This window comes from Columba livia, chromosome 4, assembly GCF_036013475.1.
Source record: "Columba livia isolate bColLiv1 breed racing homer chromosome 4, bColLiv1.pat.W.v2, whole genome shotgun sequence".
NCBI lineage: Eukaryota > Metazoa > Chordata > Aves > Columbiformes > Columbidae > Columba > Columba livia.
In genome coordinates, this window is record NC_088605.1 from 69,875,129 (window position 1) to 69,900,342 (window position 25,214).

Consider the following 25,214-nt stretch of genomic DNA (forward strand, 5'->3'; position numbering starts at 1 on the left):
GTTACTGGCATAAATCAGAGGCATAACTGAGTTATTGGGGGAGGAGAGAAGGAAAGAGAGTGGAGGCATTAAAGAGGAAAGGAAGGGGAAGAGAAAGCTCTGCTGTGTGCTGTAGGCATGCCAGTATGACAGTCCAAACACAGACAAGGTGCCCCAAGTAGCTAGGATGTATTTCGGTTCGAACCAGGGAGCCAACATTGTAAATACCTCCATGTCTTCTACATCTCTCGGGTCTCCACATTACACAGTACTCAGTTTTGCAAGATGACTATGTAAAAACAGCAGCTATTCCTCAGACTGATAGATCTTTTTCCTTTAAACTGGTAAAATCCTAAACCTGACATTTTCTCTCCAATAACATTCCAGAGAGCTCTCATTCATCGTTACATCAAAGCTAATGACTATTGGAACGTGAAGCCAAACAAGGATCGCTGCAAAACTACCCTGTCATGGAAGGTGAGGCAGTACCGAGGCACAGTAGTGAAAAACTGCATCTGTCTTCCCCTCCTGCTTGAGTCCTGATCCAACACATTGACTTCCATCCCTGACAGAGAAGCAACAGCTGGCACAAGGCCAGCTTCATCACCTGAGCACTTACGTCAGAAAATAAATCCCACACAGGGAAGATTCTCTTAGTTGTTCTGTATCTTTAGCAACAGTAAGTGCAAAGGTGTTTTTTTTTCCTTGCCTACAATATATAGTGCAGAATTTGGCCTGTCATATTGTACAAGGGAGAAAGGAGAGAGAAACAATAGAGGGAACAATCAGGCATTCCTCGTGTCGCTGAGCAGGGTCATAGCCTACAGATACTCATTAACAGTCAGTAATTAGATAATTGTCCGCTATAAATATACACTGTTGCTTTCACTAGGAGCACAGAGATTAATGCTGAGAACATTTAAAAAGTTCTTAGCAGGAATAACTTCCAAATCACTGAGAAATTATTTCATAGCATTAATGTATTTTGACACATTTACTGCCACACCTCAGTAGCTTTCTTGCTATGCAGCCCAAGAAGATTTTCTTAATGGGTCTCTCAGGACAGGTGTCCTCTGGCAATCAAGCTCATGGGATCACAAGGGACCCTTGAGCCCCAGGGTGACAGCGCAGCTCACTGTGACATCCTCTGGGTGCCAAGCAGCTTTGAACTTCAGGTTTAGGAAACTAAATTGAAGGACACACAGTCATGGCCCCAACTTGCAAGATGAAATTATTTCAGCAGTCATTTCTGTTTGGCTTCCTTCCTACTTTTTATGCTATTATGCTATGTGCTCAACAGGCTTTAGCTAGCAGTCTTATTTCATTAAAATTAAGATGCTGGTCTAATTTTTTTTAAAAAGGAAGCAGAATATAGTTTGGGAAAAAAAGAAAATCTTCCTTACTGAGTCTTACTAGACTTGCAAATTACTGCCTACTCTATGATGAGAGATTATTGGGGAACAGGGAGGAAAGGCACCTCATCAAGCAAAGCGGGCAATGGCAGAAATCACTATTTTATTTCAATTATACAATTCCCACAAAGCTGATACTTCTAGAAATTCATGAACAGGTGTAATATAAAATAATTTTAATGGAAGGTCACAAAGCTCTCTAGCTGAGGAAGGAATGCCAGTCATTAAGATGTGACTTTACTATAACATATTAAGGTCCAAATAGGACTTCCAGTGCTTTTTAGCTGACAGGCATAGGTATTTCACTCCTGTCGTTAATCACTACGCCATTAGCATATTACAAAAATATAGCCATGAGGGTGGCTTCACGCAACACAGTTTGAGGATGAAGCCACTTACGACCTTTAGGTCAACACTTCTTTGTTCAGTAAGAAAAGCCTAGTGAAGGAAAATTTCCTTACTGTCTGGGAAGGTGTAAATGGCAAGTGTCATAAGACAGAAACAAAGACTAGAATTGCTTTTCTTTTTTAATTATCACAGTCACTTTTCAATGTCTTTCAATGTCTTTTATTGCATCATTTTTATTATGTAAGTTAAAAAAAAACAAAAACAAAAACAAGCTTTTCAGTAATAAGAGGAGGAAAAACCAAACCAAACCAAAACACAACACACAAGTGTAAGAAATTCCAATTAAAACTCACAACAGCTTTCATTTTGTACTCCTCCTAGATCATCAAAAAGGATTAAATTTTTCCCTAAGATAGAGGTGTGGAAGAAGAATAGGGACAAAAGTGGAAGGAATTAGTGCGCAGCAGTTTACACATCTCCCTCATTTTCCCTAAAAAGTTTCAGAAAAAAATTGTAACCACCTCTTAGAACAAAAAAAAGCGGAACAATCTGCTTGAGCGAAGGCCACGTGTTTTCCTCTTACACTTGGTCTTCTGGAAAAAGGAGCTCTCAGTCACCACTAGGCAGCATGCCCTTTAGCTGTCATATCTGAAGGTGCGTGTGTCTGCTGCGCTCTGCCTGTCTCCCCTTGGCTTTGACGCATCTGCAGCGGGAACAGGCTCTGCTCTGAAAGCCCTGCCAGTTTCATTAGGTTAGCCCATGCTTTCTGCAACGCTTATTATATTAGCTTGCACATTACAGCTGTGGGTCAGAACTGGCTGGTGTCCAGCCAGCTTGGAAAATGGAGTGAGTGGGCAGGTCTGCCTGTAAATGGCAAGGCAGACATGCCCGCAATCCGATTGTAGAAAGTGGTTAGCACAGCAATGTACACGGATAATTTCTGGGTCTATATTTGGAAGGCCAAATTGAGAGTGATGGCCATAATTCAAGGATGATGCTGCTGCTCCCCTCACCTTCCATACATGAGATCTCTGAATGTGGTAGAGAACACATACAGGGAAGTATTTTCTGTGTGACTTGTTTTTAAAACAAAAAACTTCCAATAGAAGTTGACCTACTTGGACTTTGTATTTAATTTAAAAAACAAACCGACCCCCAACACAAACCGATCCGATGGAATGAATAGTATCTGAGAAGAACAGCCCCAAAAGAAAATGTCGGCATGCACTGTACCACACTCAGGACTTTCTGCACGATGCCCAACTGAATTCCATCTGGTTTGGGATTAAGCATAAATTTGGCGTAGCATTGAGGCTGGTCTATAATATTACAGATTAAAGAGTTCAAAACAAGCTATCGTTATACAAATCATCTAAGGAAAACAAAAAACTTAGTATTTGCTCCTTTCTAAATCTATTCTAAGAAAACAAGGAACAGAGTGGAGAACACAGAGAAATATCCTGATTGGTCCTATGTCCTGTAATAAACAACCTTTCTCTACTTTTTTTCTTCAGCAGGGGAAGGGAGGGTGGGCAGGAACATGGCACAAAGATTAAGAACAGACAACCTGGAAAGACTTAATCCAGAGTTCTGGAACAGTAAGAAATATTGCCAGAGACATTTGCTTTGACAATGGTACCACCAACTACCACAGCAGAACTTCAGAAGCGTGTGATAATGCATGACTAAGCACTAGCTACGCTGGAGAAATCGATATTTTACATTAGCCAGAAATATATATCTGCTCAGATAAGCCTGTTATCTTAAAACACGTGTGCATGTTTGCACAAGAAACTCAATAACCAGGGTCACTCCAAACACCCAGCTATTGCTTTTAACCCCATTTCACTCTCATACCTTAATTTCCAAAGAAGAGCCACCACTCTGCAGCCAAATAGCTTCCTCTAGAGTTCTGACACAGCTTTTTTCCTTTAAACATTTTATTATAATTTTTGGAAAAAAATATGTCAAAAGCTATATTTGTAAGCAAAGCAAATTAAGATTTCAAAGCCTCCTATTTTGAAAATTATACAGCATCATTTAATTTTGCAATTTGCTGTCTTTCTTGAGAGCAAAAGACAGTCTTTCCACATTAAGAATTACTGACAGATGTTCTCCCCTCTGTTGTTAAACAAGTTTTGATAAAAATACACTCAAGTCTTAATAGAACTGGATGTACCCTAAGTAGGTTTTCTATTTGATCTGCTCTACGCCTCATAGACTTTTTTGTCTGCTTGTCCTAGCACAATGTGTGTTTGGTACCACAACAGTGACAGCTGACAACTGTTTTTCCTGTTTGCAAAAGCTTTACCATTCAACTTGAACCAAAAGCATTTGTCATGTTGCACGGCAGTGAAGTAGATTTAATCAGATGAGGCCACTAGTGTTGTCAGTGCCAGGCTGAAAGAATTCGGTAGAACAAAAGCTGGATTTATCTCTCTGGGAGTCTGGGCAGGGAGCAGCAGTGCATTTTTGTGAACACGCAAGATGGAATCTCAAGAGAAGAAGAAAATGAACGCAAGATAATATTTTCACTCCAGTTAAGCCTGGAAATAACTGTTCTTAAGTGACCAGAACGATGCTCCTGCCAATCGGTAATATCATCAAAATTTTGATATCATGAAGTTAACCTTCTTGTCCCTATTTCAAATGTGACTAAGATGGAGCAGGGTACCTTCTATGCTCTACTGCAACATAATTATATTTCCAAAATAATATACATCACCTGATATCTGGTCACATTTTGTAATAAAGCTACAAAAAATGAATCAGAATAGATGGGAGAATCCAAACTGCAGAGATGATCCTGCAAAATAGCCTATTGGGACTCAAAATTCCTTCAAATTCATAATACGCTGTGCTTCTTCCAGCTGATACATCAGACACCACATAAAAGAAAACTACACACCATTAAAATACAGGAAGTCTTGGTTTTGCAGAGCCACTGAGATATTCTTTCTTACTCTTTGTATCCTTTTGGATGATACAGTCATTCCAGAAGATTTACACAGGTAACTCAGGTTCAGAAGAAAAATAATAAACCCATATACACAAAAATCAACTTGGAGGTTTGCAGCATTTCAAATCCCCAATAGCAAGGGAAAAAAAGGCACAGCTCCAACTTAAGAGCTTTGCTGATTTACATCAGCCTAATACAGTCTCATCATGAAGTCCTACCTTGTTAATGGGATGCTGGTGCAAGAGGAAAGAGCCCCACAACTAAAATAATTTACGAAGTCAAATTGTGGTTCTGACCCACCACAAAATGGGATGAGGGGAAGGACTAGAAACACAACTTCTCTTAAAATTAGACCATGGGACAAAACCTGAAACACAAAGCACCCAAATTTGAGAATATTCTATGTGAAAATTACGTAGTCTTCTCACACAAAGATTCAGAGTTTTACATCCACAGAGTGAGAACAGAAATCCAAATGTTTCTAAGTTAGCAAGAGTAGACACTGACAATATTGCCTTGATGCACTCTCTTGCATCGTTTTAAAGTGACAGTTTAAAACTCCACAAGGTTTAATTAACTGGCTGCCAAAGGTCAAAGAAATAGGCGCCTGCATTTTGTTTAGAGCTTGCTGGTATAGCTGGTTCTTTGGCACTACACAGCCCAAGTTTTGGCATTACTGTATTGAAAGCTGCCTACAGTACAGTAATGAACTGGAGTTCAGCCCTGCATGAAGTGTTTCAACATCCTCTCCAACTGTGCTAACAAAATTTCCCATTTGTTTTTTTGCTGCTAATTAGAGAGCCACTGAACAAAGCACAGCCTTTTGAGAGGTGCAGTGCGTCCTCCAGTTCCGCTAAGTCAGGGTACAGGACATTTTGATCCACTCAAGAGATGACCCTTACCTCCAAGAACCAGGGTGTATGCAGAACAGTATTTATTGTAGTTAAATAAGATTTACAACCTTTTTCTGACTTGACCACCTACAGACACCGACATCCATCTAGACATAATCTAGGAGATACAACAGTTAAGTGAGCTGATGAACGTGCAGTTTGTTAGAGACCTCAATTTTGTAGATCCTGCCCTGACTTAAGGCAACTCCATTAGAAAAACTTGGCATACGTTTCATATGGACACATCTTCAACTACACCGAGGCAAAACACAATACCCAAAGCAACTCCTCCAAAGTGACTGGCAGAAAGTGTGCATTTAAAAATCTGTTATAAAGCCTCAATACAGCTTTCAAGTGTTTGGACCTCACTGCACCTGCAGACCATTTGGCTTCTGAATCCAGGCTCACAAAAATGGTGCTTACATTCACATTGCAACAGGCTCAGCAACTTCTATAGGCTTATTCTGTATTTCAGCCTCAAGAAATTGAATTTTAGACGACCTGTCAGAACCACTTCAGAAATACCTTGCCTTTTAATTTATCCTGAACGGCCAGAAAACCACCTAAAGTCTGATGGTTTTAAAATTCACTTAGAAAATGTGAAAATCAGATGTCTGCATTCTTGTGTGATGCCATAACCATGGTATCCACATGTTGTATTTGCATCCAAGAGAAACACCTGCTGTGCTTCTGGTTTTGCAGTGCCACATGTCTCTCTGATTGCAGCTGCACAGCAGGTGAGTCAGAAGATCAGGAGCACAGGCCCAAGGGGCTGATCTTCTGGCCACTAAGGTCAGGGGAGTTTTCCTGCTGGCTTTCCTGGTGTGCTGAAGCAGGTGACATTTTTCACCACTGTTCAGTAAGCATTCTCTTGTCAACAGAGGAACCCTCTCCTGCATCACTGTTTCTGGTTGTACTGTTTTAATTGAGGAGCATTCTACAATAATTAGCAGAATATGCAACCTACTACATTAGTTTAGGATACTTGGCAAACTATGAAAACTCATAGTCCAAATAATTCCAATGCCTTCAGATTGAAAAACAGTTTAACTTCCCTGTTTAATTGACTTTTACACTTCCTATACCTTTACGCTCAAAAATTACAATTTATAAGAAAGACTTGTAGTTTCATTGTTGTTTTGCATTGATGTTCCACAAGTTAAAATGTTATGCTGTATTTGAATAAAGACAATTTATTATATCTCCATTTTAAAGCACAGAAAACCAATAGCCAGCCAATAAAATGAATGCTGTCAATGTTTACATACCAAATACAGAATACTAAAACACACCATTTAAACTGATGTTAGTTTTCATAACTTGGTTAACTGAAATGGTATTTGAACAGCAGACTTCACTTCCACTGCAGTATAAAAAGGTACTTGTTTGTAAGCATCTACTTCTTTTTCAACTTGATAAACATTTATAAAGATCTTAAATTATTAATGAACTTTTATGCTTCTAAAAGCGAGCTTCTCTGTAAAAGACAATAGCAGCCAGCCTAGTGGGAAAAAAATCTAAAGCTGAAAGCTGAATTTCTTCCAGATGTTTTATACCATCAGTAAATTGGCACCAATACCCCAAAAAATGTGGCAGACTTATCTTTAAACACCTTTACAGGCCAACACGTTGAGACACAGGATTGGAGAAACAATGAGAGCAAGAATGACACCAGTAAGGTAACAACTACTACAAGCACATCTCTCCTTCACATACAAAATGCATTTTATTTTTCTCCGTCAGTAATTTAAATATTTCCAATCAGGTGAGCTTTGTAGACTTGATGCCAGAATTTCAGAAGAGTGGCCAGAATCCTGTGGAATCTCAGAATTAAGCAATGTGAAGGGAGACTGAACACAAAGAGATGGCAATGAAGGAGAGAAGAAGGCTAAGTAGGAAGAACAGTATTGGGCCAAAAAGACAAGGAGGGATAAAGCTGGGAATGTATTATTTCCCTCAAGAAATGAAAACTAGGAGCAATTCCAGCTGCACCCAACCGCAGTGACAGGAGAACCACAAGCTTTCCTCAAGAGCCAAACACACACACCTGCAAACCTGCTTGGGGCAAGTGTTTCCTTTTCCATTTCCCCCCAGTCAAAATGCACTATTTACTTGAAACTTTACAAATCTTTCAAGTACACATCCAGAGTAAGTCTTAATGAAATCTCCCACATCTTAAACTAGTGACCTAATTCCAGGTTACAGAAATTGAGGGGTTGAGTAAGAAGTCGCTACATTTCTCTGCATTTTCACCAAATTAAACCAAAAATCTGATCCAAATTTCACAGACGCAGTACAACTCTTCTGTTAACTAAATAGTTTAGTCCTTACAGCCTTTTAATTACTTTCACTCTTTAAAAATGCAGGAAAATGTCACATCACCTTTAAATATTTATTGACATTTTTAGATTAATATTTCATACTGATTTTAAAGAATAGGGTAATTTTTCATAACACTTGTTAAATATAAATTCTACACTCTCAGGTGTGCTCTCAGTAGAATGAAAGGGAATTTTTAATCTTGTACAAAGCAGACTATAAACATTGACTACTGCAAGGAAATAATACATTAAGGATGAGTTTTTTCAAAGCTACTTAAATGATTATGGAGCCCACACAGCTCCAATTTAAATTAATAGAAATTGCATGTCTGAATCTCTTCAGCAATTTTGAATGCTTCATTATTCTAGAAAAGATTTTCCCAGTTTAAGAGTAGTAAGTTTTGAGTAATAAATTGATAACGTTATCCCTGATGTACAATGGAAAGACTTCTCAAAGCAGAAATGAGCATTTTTTTAAAAGATGCTAAAATTGTCCTTTGTTTCCTACCCACAAAAAAAAAAAAACACCACACCCTCCCCATATAGTATGCTCACTGTTGCAATAAAGCTCTAAAAACATGAGCACAATAAGATTCAAAATTTCCACATAAGCTATAACATTTAATTATTTGTTTTCCCTTTGTGCTTACCATCTTTCACGTGCAAAACAGAAGATGTGCAGCCTAGATAAAGGAAATTACAAGTAAATTTCTGAACTGCATGTTTGGTCTAATCAATTCGGAGACCAATATTTTTTTCACCCTTCCCCTCTATCACCCTCAAGGTTTTTTTTAAAGCCATTAAGATGAAACAGAATAGTAGGAGGGTTGTCATTCTGATGGATACTTAAAGACATTGGGTCCATGAACAGCTGAGACAGCAACGTGAGGCAGGTGCAAGTTCTTCCCGTGACGTGAAAAACATTGGTGCAGCCAGTGTTGTTTGTTCACATACAAACAGCCCTGCATCTTGAACAAAAATAATCCACCTGGCTTGGGACTGTGACCACGCAGACAAGCAGAAGTGTTATTCTTGTGGAGAGCTTGGACGCATTCAAAAAGACTGCGCCAAAGTGAAATGCTATAGGTGTGGTGAAACTGGCCATGTAGCTATCAACTGCAGCAAGACCAGTGGAGTCAACTGCTATCACTGTGGCAAGTCAGGGCACCTTGCACGGGAATGCACAATTGAAGCTACAGCCTAATTATTCTCCTTTGTTGCCCCTCCTTTTTTCAATTGATACTTGTATTAAAACCATTTTTCATATTGCCATAGATGGCTCTAAATACTTCTCTTCAGCAGACAGATATATGGAGAGCCAAACAGAGAACAGGCACTTAAAAAAAAACCGAAAATGCTAAAATTTATATATATATATATATATATATATATATATATATATATATATATATATGCCAAAACACAGTTGAAAAAAATTCTGTGGTCCACATTTCCAAAACATCAAGGTTATCATTTAACCAGTGATCACCTTCCCATGGAAAGAATTAAAGTTATTTCAAGAGGCCTACATGTATAACGTTAATATAATTGTCACTGCACAGTACTTAAAGCCACGTTTGGAGACATTACATATTATACATCTTGACAGTCAACTAGGAGGCCTAAAACAGCCTGGAAGAGCAAGTTAAAGCTGTAATAGCAGCTTCACACATTTAGAAACTAAATTATTAATGTTCAAAATGCCTTGCTAATATTGCCCCTTCTCACAAAACTGAGAGTCAGCGTACTAACACTATCAGTCTTTTACAAACAGGGTAGGCTCATCAGGATTTCTTCCCTTTATTCAATTTAAGTTCCGTTCTCTATATTTCAGCTGTCTATGGGTCATAGTTTAAAGCAGAACACGTCAATCCAGCTTAAAGCCAGTAATTTGCAGAGATAATAGAACTGAGCAGTTTGATGAAGGAAGCGCGACCATCTCAACTGGCTTTGAAACTGTAATGTCAAACCAGCTCCACCTCATTCAAAAAAGTAGCAAAAATATTTTAAATTATGCAGAATAAAAGATGGCTTGCATTTTCTTTGCTCTCAAGAGTCTCCTATATTTAAGGATATTCTCATATTTGGTAGTCAAATGGTTCAAAAAGCAAATAGAAAGTGCTCGTGTACAGTTGGGGGGAAATAAGCATAGATAAGAACAAATTTTTCAGAAAATCAAAAGGGGGAAGAGTTTGAATACGCTGTGCTACAGTAGACATTACCAACAAACCTGTTAGAATTAACAAGCACATGAAATTCCAGGATTTAGGTAACCAATAGATTCTGCTGTGAAACACTAAGAAATTACTGTTATTTGACAGTCATTCAATCAGCAAAAGCAAATTCTGCTTATTGCAAACAACGTCCAATACTGTGTTGCAGTGCACTTTGAGTTGATATCAACTCAAGTAAAAGAGAACAAAAACCATAACTATAATTTCACACTCACCTTCTACTTGGTACTGCTAGCATTAGACATTAAATGGAATTACCCAATCTAGACAGCAATTTAAATCTGAATACTAGATTCAGTTTTTACAGAAGCAATTTTAATTTTGAGCAGAAATTGTTTTAAATCATTTTAAAATAGGTCTTTGCTCTTTTCCCCAAAGACCTAAATCGCAATATTTTCCAAGTTCTCTGAGGTTTCATTTTAGTATTGTCTGCCAAAGTGACCGCAATCTTATGATCAAAAACACATCTTGAATAGAATCACAACTGAGAGATTTTTCCCCACCTTTCATCAAGACCAGCACATCCTGGACTTCAAAAACCTTCATTTTAAATTCAGATAGGCAGTGAAAATGGTAGGTGTTCAAGAAAATACAAGAAAATAGTCTAAAATGTTCTGATCAACATCAGAGAAGACAGTTGCTGTAGTCACTAATCTAATGCATTGGAATTTTTGCCACATTTCACACTTCTTCCTTCAGACAGAAGGGTCTCAAATGAACATTATCTATTCACTGTTTTATCCTCTTTTTTTGTAGTCAATATAATAGTTTGTGTTAAATGTGCTGCACTTCCAGTTAACTCAAGATTGCTGAAAAGTGGTTTCAGCAGAACAACTGCAGCTATTTGGTCTGTAGTCCTTCAGCCAACACTCAGACCCAGGTTAAAAACATGTAGAAATTGAGTGAGTATAGGATGCACCTATCACACTGTAAATTCATACGGATTAAGCTGGGAAAAGACCCAACATATCAAAAGTCTTGATGGTTTTTCCCGTCTTTGATTAAGGAAAAACCCAAGAGACACCATAAGATCAAACCCTTGGACAACACTAAGATCTTTTCAAAGAACCACCAAAGATCATATACAACTCTTAGAAATTGACAATTAACATTGGTGTATAACGGAACATTTGTCTAAAAAGCAGCAAAACTAGCCAGAGGTGATAAAGAATCAGATACTTAAAAGCTAAAATCCAGCTCATCAGTGAGCCTAATGCAGGGATTCCCTGCATTAGGTCTAAGTGAATCTAGCACTCTATCTGGGCCCCAGTGAAAAACAACCAACAGCACAACTCACAACCACAAACAGTAGATTAAGTTTGTGAAATTCAATATATTTTAGATCTTGGAAGTCCTGCACTGCACACTGTTCACTGCTGGGCACCCCTCAGCCCCCAGTATCCAAAATACACTTAGCATTTTATGCTGGACTGAAAGCAGAGGGGCTTGGGGGTAATTTAAGAGGGGATGAGTCATTATACTCCTTCAAGGTACAGAGCTGCATAGAAATCACAGCAGAAAAGACTAGATCTTTCAGTATCCCTTGGGACAGGAGGAGACACCTCCTGCAGCAGCATACACTATGCCATAGGAATTCCAGGAGCTGCAGCTCTACATTATTAGTGAGCCATTTCAAAGGCTAGAAATAGAAACCTCCTTCTTTTAAGTGCTTGTACACCATTATCCAATGTTATTATGGAACACTAACAGCTGAACACTGCTCACCACCCAGAAGAAACCCATAGTCTTTATCTCTTTTTCAAAATTAAAGTAATAATTTGTTCCATAGTACATGATGATTTTGTTTCATCACTGTGTGCTCTCACAGAATCACAGAATGTGAGGGATTGGAAGGGACCTCAAAAACTCATCCAGTCCAATCCCCCTGCCAGAGCAGGAACACCCAGATGAGGTTACACAGGAAGGTGTCCAGGCAGGTTTGAATGTCTCCAGACAAGGAGACTCCACAACCCCCCTGGGCAGCCTGGTCCAGGCTCTGTCACCCTCACTGTGAAGAAGTTTCTTCTCATATTTAAGTGGAACCTTTTGTGTTCCAGTTTGAACCCATTACCCCTTGTCTTACCACTGGTTGTCACCGAAAAGAGCCTGGCTCCATCCTCATTGCACTCCATCTATTGCCTTTCAATCAATCACTCAAAATCCATTTTACAGAAAGAAAGAGTTGAAATGCTTTATATTCCTCAATTAAGTATAGCAAAGAACATAATAGGTTAACTGTAGGAAGCTGAGAAGCGTGCAAATGCCTGGGAGCGGTGAGCGCTCAGGGAAATGAAAGAGCAAAGGAGGGAGCCAGTGAAGATGACCTACAGAAACAAGTCTCATCAATGCAAGAAGCATTTTGATTTATGAATCGTATTTATAGATATTCCTACTGTCCCTGAATCAAAGCAGCACATCTGTAAAAGCTGAGGCATGTCCTGAAAGGCACCTGAACCGACACCTTCCTTTCCAGGCGTGAAACCGGTAAGAGTCCTTGCAGCACACATCACTCCAGGGGTGATAGTGGGGAAGCCTGCAGAACATCCAGCAGCGCTGTGGATCTCACCGCAGATACACCAGATGTGCAGAGCGCCAAGTGCCACACTGTGGGACTAGTTCTGTTTCATTGTCTCGATCATCAGAACCACAAAGCAAAATGTGGTATGAAAACAGCCCAGCTGTTCTGCAGGTCAGAGCACAGACGTATAAATAAGAGCTTGCTCTAACTGCAGGCAATTAAGATTTTAAGTCGCTGCCACTATTTAAGAAGACTGAGAAATGAAAAGAGCCCATAATGCCATGTTTACTTCAGTTCAAATCATAACATTGATTTATCTGCTTACAAACCAACTCTTGAATCAACTATTCTTGTTAACAATTGATAAATACTTATTTCTGTAGTGATCAATTTTCTGTTAAATAGAAAGCTGTTTCTATTTATTTATTGAATATTAAAAACATGCCAAAAACTACATTTTCTGTATAAGGTACAATATATAAAATTCCTTTGCCACTAATTTTGTAGTTTTCCTCTAGGTAGATTACTTAAAATCAGCCATGGTTCACAATTATAATCTGCATGTGTTAAAATCTCACCACCGCCCTATGCCTTTTCTAAAATAACAAACCAAAACAAAAAAACAAACAAACCCCAAACAACCAACATAAAACCACAAAGAAACCAACCCCACCATCACCATAAAGAAAAAGTATTGGGTTCTCCCTCCAAAACTTCAAACAGCAAATGGAAAAATACCTAGTGGAGCTGTTTCAATGAAGCTCAAGAACTTGAATAGGATTATAGAACTACTACAACCTGTGCTGAGCCACAACATAGAAATCACAGTAGAGCTCAACTATTTTTAAACAGTTTATGTTGAGCTAGTGTACCATAGATCAAAATAAGCCTAAGATATCATCACCTTTTGCTTTTCTTATATGTGAAAAATGGCTTTAGATTCAAAATAGTCACCCTGATAACCAACACTTCCAAGACTTGCCAATTTTGTAGAAAATTTTCAAAATTAAACTTTTTTTAAAATGAGATACTTTGTTTTAATGCAAGTTCTCTCTCCCTTACTTTACAAAAATTAATTTTCAGAGTAAGAGATGGTGAGTCAAATTTTCTATTTAACATATATATTTTTACATGTCTGTATTTTTAAAATTATATATAAATATACATTTTAAAACTTATTCACTTCTTCTCTCCAAAATCACATTACAAAGTTGTGAAAAAGTGTGAAGTGAAAGCCTTTGTCAGGAAAAATGAAAATGGGAGAAGACAAAGTCATTTCAAATTAAGTTGAAATGAAGCTTTACAAACAACATGAAAAATACTTTTGGGGCCATTATCTTAATAAGAAAATACTTCTGCAACCTAAAATAAAACAAATTCTATAAATATCTCTGAAATGTAACCTACAGGCCCAGACGAAGGTCAATGAAATAGCACAGGAAGGCAGTCGGGTGACAAGTCTCAGTTTCTAGTTTCACTGCAAAGGTTGAGGATGGGATGGAGAAGAGATGTTGCAGAGGCGGGAGGCAAAAGGCTTTCTCTGGAAGTGGAACAGGTGTTCTGCTGGCTATGCAAAAGCATTGAGCTCTAAATATCTTGTACGAACTACCGATATTCTTTCTAATAGAAACTATCAAAATTTAATTTAATTCCAGATGCCAATGATAGGAGACTCAGTTGAGAGCAGGTACAGTTTATGCCTGCCAGTCACCAAAGGGAGGTGGGGACAGCTCGGTGCCCCATGCACTGCTGGGCTGGAATCGCAGCTCGGGAGTGCAACAGTCGCTCAGACAGACTGTACCAAGTCATCCACCTCCTGCTCAAAATGCCCAGCACACATTCACACTTGAAGTGGGAGGTTTCCCTCTGCCACAGACACACAGCCAATACTGCCAAGTTTTGTGACGAAAGCAGTGGATTTAAAAAGCAACAGAATCACATTTACATGACCAGTATACTTCTCGTATGATCAGAAGACTAACACCGTTTATAATAAGACTTCAGACAAAAAACAATTTTTAAACCTTAATCTATGACTAATTGCTTTGCATCATAACCCACTTAAGAGGCCTAAACTATAATCACAATTGCTGCACAGATTAAGAACTTTCTGTTCCAGGTAATTAACCAGCCTTTAAATATTTGTTCTAAGGAAACAGAAATATTACTTCCAAACAGACAAATGTCCCACAGTTTTACACTATCTTGCCAATTTATTTTCCTAAGGAAGAGTTGAGGTTACGAAGCTTAAAATGTAACTTCATATATATTAATTAGTTTGAATATAGGAGTTTATACAGTTCAAAATAACCAAACTCTTTCCACTTGGTTGAACACTCCCAATGAATGGGACTGAACTATTTTAAAGATTGAAATCTTCCAAAATGTAAATGCCTAAATAATTGTAGACTACAATAGCAGCAGCCACAGGAGAAGTTTGCACGGCATTATCCCTAATACATAGGAATTACATACGTAAGTCCTTGTCAAAGTCTGTATTATCTTGTCATTGTTAAGACACAACAAAATTCAGTGTCACATTTAACAATTTGGAATGCTCTCTGAATACCAGTTCAGAATTTAGAATGAACAAAGGCTCTTCTCATATTTACCCCAAATCAATATTCAGGATTTATTGCCAAAATTAAAACTTAACCTCTTGAGCTGTGCATACTTACATGCAAGTATATTGTAGTATTAACCAAATTTGCAGGACAGGTTTGCGAAGCACATATTATCAAGTTACGTATGGAGCATACAGTCTTCAAATACTTTGTTTAATAATATATTTATAATGTCCTCTCATAATTGATTGTAACACATTAATCTTTACAGCAGACTGTGAAAGAGAAGGAAGCATCATCATCTCTGTTTTACCAAAACATTCAATGACTTGCCCCAGGTCACACAGAAAATCTGTGGGGATGCAGGGAACGCTCCTGGGATCTCAGAAAACCCATCTCAATATTCTGGCCACACTGCCATCTGTCCTCAGCCGTACTTAATACAACTAAATTACTGATGGCAACAAATAGCGGAATCTGACTTTCAGATGAGCTGATTTGTACAACGAGTCAATCCATAACTTTTGTCTCCTTCAGACACTTAGATAGATGGGCTGTATGCCCAGCATGTTATAATAACCCTGAAAAGCTTTTGGCTCAGACTGCAAACACATTAGCATTAACTTAAATCTGCTGCTTTGTTTATTATATGAGATATCTGCTTATGCTCTATGCCTAAGTGATACCAATTAAAGAGACCCAAATACAGAGCTTATAGAACAGTTTACAGCATGAGACTAAAGCTATCCACTAATACAAAATTTAGTAACTTTAGCTGGTATTTATTCCTCCAAATCATTATGATCTCAGAGTCATCTTTTTCCAGTCACAGACTTATGATTTACATTCAAAACCTTCAGAAAAAAAAAAAAAAAAGGCAATTCACAAAGTGTTAGAAACTGGGTCCACTCTTGCTGCTTCTGAAATGGATTAACATGACTCTAGTCTCACATCCATACAATGGCAGATTACAGTAAAGCCACCCTTGATTTAAACTGCCAGGGAGCAAGACGAGAAAAATCACCAAAAATTCTGCTCTTTCAGCTTTTCAAATCCATTACAATGTCCACGCGGCCATATAGGTACTGAAGTAAATCACTCAGTGAGAATACGCCGTTCAGTAACAAGAGGCTTTTCTCATTTCTTTAAAGTTACAAATGTAGCAGGCCTAGGAGTCTTCTGAGTGTAATCAGACCCCCCAAGCAGCATTGAAAGTGATAATTTATTGACCATATCAGTGCAGCTTAATGCACAGACTGAAAAGACAAGTCAAGGATTGTATCCAAGCTCCAAATTACCCACAGCTTGCCAGGGTGAGCAGATTGCTGCAAGCCAGTGAAGTAGTCTGACAAAACCATAAGCAAGACTTATAATAAAACCATGCTTCCCTTTTACTGGCTTTTAGTGAAATAAGAGAAAGGTAAGATTTTTTTTATTTTATTTTAAAGTTTAGAAACAAGTTCAAGAATCATTACCAAGACACCCTGCTGGAATCCAGAGTCACTAATTACCCACATGGGCAGCTAGGGAGTAGATCCAAAAATCTCTCCAGGTCAGCAGAATGCTTTTTATCAATTTTAGCGGGCTTCACATTGAGCCATAGGATACCAGTGCTGACCTGACTAGCGCTGACTTATGCTCTAAACTCAAGCAATAATTATGATCAAATGCCAACCCTTCTGTGGCTCTGCCCTTTTGAAAAGCACATATACAGAAGAAGGAATTATATACAAAGAAAAAAAAAAGCAAACAAAGCAGCAAAGGATACTGTGAACATAGCTTGGCAAAAGAGCTTGTTAAAATGTGTTTTTTCACTGTTCTATACTAACCCACTCTTCCACCTTGTGCTACCAAAAAAAGTGGATGGGTTTTTGAGCAAAAAGTGCATCATAAACTCAAGAACCCATTTTCCAGCAGCTACTACATGCTATTGGCTTCCAGTAACACCTTGACAAAGATCAAGCCCATTTTGCAGAAAAATGAGAGATGCAAATGGTAACAGGAGTATTTCACAGACAAGTAAAGTTACTCGTGGCAGTTTAAGCATGTTTTTAGAATGTGGTTTCCCCTCTCCAACACCCTAACACAATAAAAAAATAGAGTAAAATACATCAACTGGTTAGTTAGACATAAGCGAGACTAAATTAGGAAAGATGAAATTACATCACTGGTAATTTTTTCCTCTCTTCCCCACCTGTACAAAAAGATAGGAAACTAGAAGCAAAAGCAAAGCTTAAAACCACCTGTGTTTTGAACAGCTGACACACCCAAGAGCCTTGTTCAATGCTCCATCCTCAGCCTCTGCAGAGTCAGAATCCAACCACTGCTGCCAACGAAGCCCTGAGCCTGTAAATCATTTCGTAAAGCACCTGCACATGAACAGCCTCTACATTGAGCTGTTTAATATCAGAAACACTAACTAGTGCTGCTCGATTATATTATGAGGGAAATTATATAGGAAGAAAGGCACCTAACATGCTTGTCTACTATTCCGGCTCTTTGAGGAGAAAGACAGGAAAGGAAGAAAACCTTTGGAACTGAGGACATTTTGCTTCCCTCAAACCCTTCTTTATTTAAACAGAAGAATCAGAAAGCCTGACAATCTCCTCTAGCAACCCCTTCCCATCACATCAAGCAGAAAAATCTTTTGGACAACTCTTTACAGAGGATACAGGAATTATTGACAAATGTCAGTTTGCATCTTCCCAATAATCATTCTCAACCAAGGACTGCAGAAATGCAGTCTGGCACAGCTGAGACAAACCCCCCTGCCATACTGTTCTTCCGAAGATTCAGCAAGAGCACCTGTGTCTGCCATCCCTAGACTGCTCCAGGATGCCGCAGAAAAATCTCTCTGCATCTAGCAGTTCAAATGGGGGCTTACTATCGGATGCCCCGGCGCCTGACTTTGCCAGAAAGCAGACTTCCTGTTTCTGCTGAAAAAAATGAGAGTTCTGATTATCCCCCCCAGCTATTTATTTCAACGGTTTCTTAAACAGTACAAGTTTCGCGGTTGCCATCGGCAAATACCAATAAAAACCGAGCCGCAGCAAACAAACGAAACAGCCTTACGACCGCTCTAGATGGAAAGGGACCTCGGATAACTTACGCGCTGGTGTATTTCCCTTCTCAGCGGCGCATTTTGGAAAGCCTCCCTGCAGAAAGCTGAACACGCCAGGCCGCCGCACGCCGGGGGCGCAGCCGCCGCCTCCCAACGCTCCTTGGAAGTGACAGTGCCGCGCAGGGAAGCCCTGCCTTCCTCCCTCCCTCTCCCGCTATGTCAGAGCCACCGCACGCCAAATCCGAAACACGAGCACGTAGGAGGGCAGCGAGCCCGCTCCTGCCCCCGCGTTCAGCCGCGCCCGCCGCAGGGCGGTGGGGACAGCCGGGTCCCGCCACCTCGGTGCCCGCGGCCGGGGCGGGGGTCCCGTCCCTCCCCGTACTGTCCTGTCTCGTTTCGCCGCCACCGCTCCCCGTCCGCGCTGACACCAGCGGACGCAGCTCCAGCCCCGCACCGCCTCCCGGCTTTAAACCGCGCCTGGCAGAGCTGCTGCCCCGGCCCACACGAACACGCGTGGGACTCGGGGGCTCCCGGGTGCTGTCGCCAGCCTCGTCTGGCTGGGGAGTCAGGCGAGCGGGCCCTATACCTGCCGGGCTCCTGCTTTGCCCAGCGAGGCTCTTGGGGTGCTAGGTCTTGCTGGGGGAAGAGAGGGGGGAACCACACCGATATGGAAGAAATAGCGTCCAACAGGCTATACACCACACAGACACATACGGCTGCTTTTTATTCTCCCACTTCCCTCAAACTGGGGAGCAGGTATGACCATGACTTCAGAAAATGTCATTTGAGGCAATGGACTAAGGAGGTACAAAACCATTAGCAACGGAGAAGCAGTGCCAGAGCTGGGAGGGGGGAAGAAGAGTGAAACTGAGAAAAGCAGCTGCTTTAAAACACTTCTGCTGAGCCACCTAAGAGGCCAGCTGACAAACGATGCTAGCTTTGTTTAAAATGACATCTCAGTTTGCTTTACATTATTTGCATTATAATATATTTCTGCGACCACAGCTCTGCTAAAATAATGATGCTTGAAGCACAAAGCCAGAGTGAGAAAGTCAATCAGTACTTCAAGTAGCATCCAAAGGCAAACCCCCAGGAATGGAAAGGCTGGGAGAACTAGAGATAGAAGGCAGGTCACAGGACAGGACTGGCAGAAAGCAAATGGCGTGTCACCATCACAACAGCAAAACACAACACAAAGACCCCTGCTTCAGCAGCTCCACGTCATATTCCTCCACATGACAATTCAAGCAGTTTAAAGAGCAGTCTTCAACTGCACTGACTGTAAAGAGCACACAATGCAGCAGTGTTAAAGTAATAGTATATGGGGGCTTGGTTGGTTTCTGTAAAGGTAGCTATTACAAGATTAAAGGGGAGTTTAATGTTACAAAGTATCAAAAAGGTCACTTGATATAAATGTTTCATTAAAGTGGCTTTTAATTTTTTCCTCTCCATGCCATGCTGCCTATTATTTTTTTTCCCCCCAATAAACTTTAAGAGCTTTAAGGAATAAGTTCAATACAGAAGCTAATTTGACCACAAGAATTTAGGTCAACCTCAGTTCAAGACCTAACCATGTCTCATCTAAGTAAGCAGCTGGTTTTACTACTGATTTAACTGAGGGCCACGTTCTCATAACCACACATACAACAATCAACAGGATTCCTCAGATAAATTTTCCTACTCTATCTGATCCTTCATATTACAAGCACAGATGCAAGTCTCCTTTTTGAGCACAAAGTAAATCAGCAGAACATTACTGCAGTAGAGAACAAAGCAGGTCAGCAATTTAATGGTCACTGCAAAACAGAAGGAAATATTCTAGGTCAGAAAGAGTAGGATTTATTTTTCTGAAGGGGTTTCAAAAAATGCCACATTTACGATGTGGTTCAAAGATTACAGGTAACGCACCTCATTCTTCTAATATGTTATCACTCTAGCATAGAATGGACAAAATTTAGTGCCATTACAGTTTTAGAGCTTCCTCAGTGCAATAACAGGATCTAAGAGTGAAAGGGACGAGGTATTTTCCCTGGCTGTACAATTTCATGACTAAGTAAAAAACCTTTATATTAAGCATACAAAATCTTGTAGTGCAAGCACATGGATCTTGAAGCCTAAAATGTTTCAGCCACAAAGTTTGATAATTTTAGTAAGAAAATATTAACCCACACATCAAGAAGTAACAGAAGATAGGCTTTGATGTGCTATTAAAATTGTAAGATTGGAGCAAGGGTTAAAGAGAACAGGAAGTACAAAGAAATGCAAAAATAGAAACTATTCTGTGATGCTGTATACATTAATTCTGGTCAGCACTATCTGGAACTGCTTCTGAGAAAGCTTAGCAGCTCTCAATACTCCTCCCATTAAAACTGTGAGTGAAGTTAAGATATTTATGCCAGAACCTTAAAAAACAAAAACACCAAAAACCCCACCAAAGCACCACACACAAAACCAGACCTCTTTCTGAACTTTTCCCCCCTTTAAATTCATCTATTCTGATTACATATCACTGATATAATGACTAAAATGACCCACAATTTCATTCTGAGACCAACACAAGTAGCAGGATTCCTTGTGCAGCCTGATGAGGCAGGGACATTTTGTATCCTGCAACACCAAACATGCACCAAGTACAATAAAAAGGAAGTCAGAAATAAAGCAAGCTAGGAAATTGCTGCATTGAAATATGTGGCATGAAACATTAATTTGTTTTTCCTTATTCCTCCTTCCCTCATTTTCCAGATACGTCTAAATTGTTTCTTTCATAGCAAATGAAATCAATAATGCTTTTAGCTCTGAGTACATAAAGCATTCAGCATAATGCTGCACCCCTTTCATATCCAGCTCCTTCCAGAGTTCAACAGGAGCAAATCCCAAGCGTAAAAGAAACACTGGAGCAGGCCCAGCAGAGCCATATAGGGGCTTTTTAATGAGTAAATATATATACACCCACATACATTTGGGGTCTGAAAAGGATGAGGAAAACTACAATGTTTTATCACTTCTTAGTGGACTGCATTGGGTGTCAAAGGAGCTTGAGTTGGAGACCCTTCTCTCTTGGAAGGAAGAAAAAAAAAAAGCCATTTCACTAATTAGAGCTGTTCTTCCACACTTCATTTTCTGACAGTTGAGCAGTCCAGTCTCCCTCAGTCACAGTTCCCTTGCCACAGGCAGACCTGATCATGCCGCTGAGCTCAAGCAAGAGGTTGTGCTTTTGAGGCTTGTGACTCAGCCCACTAACAAAATAAATAATCACACACCACACCCAAGCCAATGGGTTCCTACCCAAATATACAGTTCAAGGACACTCATATCCACTGACTTTAGAACGTGTTTTCCACCATGGAGTTAAAGTCTTTCTTACATTCCAGCATAACTGACAAAAATAAGTGGCCAAAACACCTTGCCACTAATCAGGAGAATGAGGAGCAGTTTTCTCCTGCTAGAGAATACTTCGAGGGTTTCACCCCAAAGTAGGAGTTTTCTTCTGCATAGTAACAGACTGATATAGTAGGGTAAAATATTTCTCCACAGCACTAACCCCTTCAGAAATAAGCTAATAAAGGACAACTCTGAGAAAAGCCCTTCATGTAATATCACCTAAACCACTAAACAAGGGGCAATTTTCACCTTCCTGGCAGAGCAAGCCGCAGACTGCAAGAAGCACTTGCCAAATGCACATTAGCCTATGTCTACATGACAGCTTCGAATTACTGTAGATCAGAGCCTCAAAGGCGAGTTTGTTGGTTTGGGGTTTAAGTTCCATCTTCATGAAGATAACAGCAACAGCGAGCCCAGATGTCCCTCACCAAAGGAACTGCTGCTAAATGGATCAATCAGAAGCTTTAGATGAGAAATATATCCATGTTTTTTTCCAGGGGAGTCTCCACCTGTAGAAAGATCAAGATGCCACCTAGCCACACATTTGAGTCCTGGTCCACTCAAAAAAATATCTGTTTCCTGGTGCCAATTTTACACCTATCTTACCTATCCATCACTAAGTGGATCCCACAGAGCCACTTTCACCAGGTAATGGGAAACACAAAGAAAAAGCATGGCACTTATGTCCTTGACTTCCTCTTCAATACCTGGTGATTATGAAGAGAGGAGAATTAGGAAACATACTATGGTCAAATTAACAAGTGAAGGATTCTAGGCATTTCCTTTTTGGTTGAAAGGGTAACTTCAAATAATTGTTCTACACTCTTTCCACTTTTTTTCCACTATTGTCTGTCTTCCCTTTCCTTCCCCTCAAAGCCTTACTGATAAAGGAATTTAATTCCATTTACAGTATAGGCAAGAGGAAGGTCTCTGGTATTTGTTAGTTTCCAGCATTATGGCTTTCTAATTACATTTCTGTGCATCTCTGTTTAGTGTTTGGGACATAATTGAAGGAGGTGGTTCCTACAGCTCAGCCACCAGCCTGAGCCAACCTGAAAATTTTTCCAAAGCTCATGACAGGAACAAGCACCTTACAAACCAACCTAACAATTCCTGGGGGAGCCAGAACCACAGCAGGTAGCTTCCATCAGTACGCCCTTGTAATCCTTACAAACACGCAGATCCACAGAGACTGGATCTACTCTACGATACCCAGCCAAACACAGATTCTGTCTTTTTGCCAAGAAAAGCTATACGCTGTTTTCACATCAGTTCATCCTACAGACTGGAAATCAGGGCCACAGTGCTTTAGCAAATAACAGAATCTGCTATAAAGTACAAAGTTGGAAAAAAAAAAAAAAATCACATTTCTGCTAATTTAGTACAGCTTTTCCTCAGGCTTTCACCTACATCAAAGGGCTGCTTACTATCTTTTGGGATTAAACTCACTGCAGAAGCCTTTGGAGCATGCCAAGTGCTACTTGCCCTTGCAGACAGACCTTTGCAAAACCAAGCTGCTAGAATTTATTGAGAATACTTTTTCCCACTGTACCCAAGGAACAGTTGGGAGAAAGAATTTTGAGGAAAATGATCCTGAAACCAAAGAGTAAGTTGTTGGCAGGAGGTGGTGTGAGCAAGGGGGTGTGGATTTCATACTGTCTTCTATTTCCATTTGAAAAAGAGTTCTCAGTATTGAGATACACTCCTCAGCCTACAGATTAATCTGTATTTTTAAACACAAGCTTCTTGTTAAACAACAATTAAAAAAAAAAAAAACAACCTTCTCAGCACATTATATATTTTAATGGAACAGTCCTTGATGTGCGATATGAAGGCAGATTCATTTCCTGTCAGCCTGACTCACTCTAATGGACTTTCAAGCTGCAGTTTTTCCACTCCTCTTAATGACTTGTTGCAATGGAGATGAGTGCTCTGTGTACAGCAATGCCATCTTCTGGCACAGTTCCTGTGAGAAAGGGACCTTGCTGAATGCCACTAAAAGAAAGCTCCTCTTTTGTGAAAGCAGAAACTCAGTCTCCACAATAAATCTCAGATTTTCCCCTTCCCATTGCATGCACTGCTAGGCTCTATTGTTCAAGGGACTGAAACAAAGTGGTGAGAAGGCACACAGCGCACTGCAGGAGTGAACGTGCTCAAGTGTCTCTTAAAGGCAAACCAAGGCCACCATCACAAGTGAAGGTTCCTGCTATTCACACACACTGGAAGGTGAAGCACTGTGCCTGCAGACATGGATTTGTTCAAAGCTCATCTATGCAGGAACCTGGCAGGAAGGGCAAAGCACTCAGAGCCAACTTCGCATATCCCTGGGAAAAAGTTTTCTGTATCAGCAAACATTTCACACATCTGATTTATTTTACTTTGGTGCTCCCAGCCAGAAAAAGCTATACTAAGCAACAGCAATGATTGAAAACATGTGCTATTTACATTGAGGAAATAAACAAGGGCTAGCAATTCATAATTTCCTCACAATTCTGACTTTCTCCTGAACTATCTCTATTTGTCATTTGGAGGTATAGTAGGACAGGCTTACAATAAAAATTTCCCACCAAATCTAATATCTGTGCTTTTTTTTTTTTTTTTTTTTAATTTGCAAGGTTCACACTACAGTATGTATTGAGAGTACAGACTTTAAAGACTGAACAAGAAAGTCGAATCTTAAATAGTTCTACTCTGAAATCATACTTACGGAGAAACAACATTGTTGAGTTCTTTTTTACTGTATCATTTCCAGAGTTATTATACAAAAGAACAGCATAGTTTAAACATTTTTGCTTTCATATATGAGAAATGTATTTTGGGCTGCAATTTGTGAAACTGTTGGCCAAAGCTCAATGTCCTACTTTCATTTCCAACTTCGAGTCTTCCATTGTCTTGCCTCTACTTCTTTCCCACTATCAGTTTTGTTTTCTTCTCTGTTTCCCCTTATGTTTCTTTCAATTCCCACAAAGGGCGTTCCTCAACTTCACTGTACAGAAGTTCTCTTGCTTTTGCTACTGCTCAAAGTTAAAACACACATTTTACAGATGGCTCCCCTATAGATAGCACAGCCTTCATGAATGCTTATAAGGAACCTCTTAACATACATGGTTGTGCAAAAAAAAAACAAAACAGCCAACCAAACAACATTTTAGAAAAATAGTCTATCAGTTACTTTTTATTTTGAAGAAGAATTTCATAGATTTTGGGCTTGTGTAAGACATGTGATAAATGTCACCGAAACCATTTGCAAAGCACTTCAAGTCTAGATTTCTATCTCATGTTGGCGATCAAGTGAACAGGCTGTCCATCAGAAGTCTCATTTTGGAGGTCAATCTTAATCAAACATTTCCTACATTATAAATTCTCCATCCTCCTTATGGCAATGCCAGAAAGAGACAAGAGAGCATGAGAGTTTGGATGCTTCCACAGACACAGCAGAATAGTCACCTGCCTGACCATGATACCAGCACAGCAAAAGGGGCCGCTTTCTAACTAGGAATAGATTCTTTCTGCAAAATATAATCACAATGACGTCTTCTAAATC

General features: G+C 39.7%; 1 protein-coding gene across 2 annotated transcripts in view; it reads right to left on the bottom strand.

The window, feature by feature from the left end:
* The window catches only part of ANK2 (ankyrin 2), a 365,851-nt gene that overhangs the window by 321,335 nt on the left and 19,302 nt on the right, over positions 1-25,214 (bottom strand). The window contains exon 1 of one of the 2 annotated variants that reach the window (XM_065062208.1): positions 18,338-18,483. The exons of the other annotated variant lie outside the window; for it this stretch is intronic. The gene's annotated coding sequence lies outside the window, so the exon portion shown is untranslated. Of the gene's footprint in view, positions 1-18,337; positions 18,484-25,214 lie in introns of those variants that run through there. 2 annotated transcript variants of the gene reach the window in all.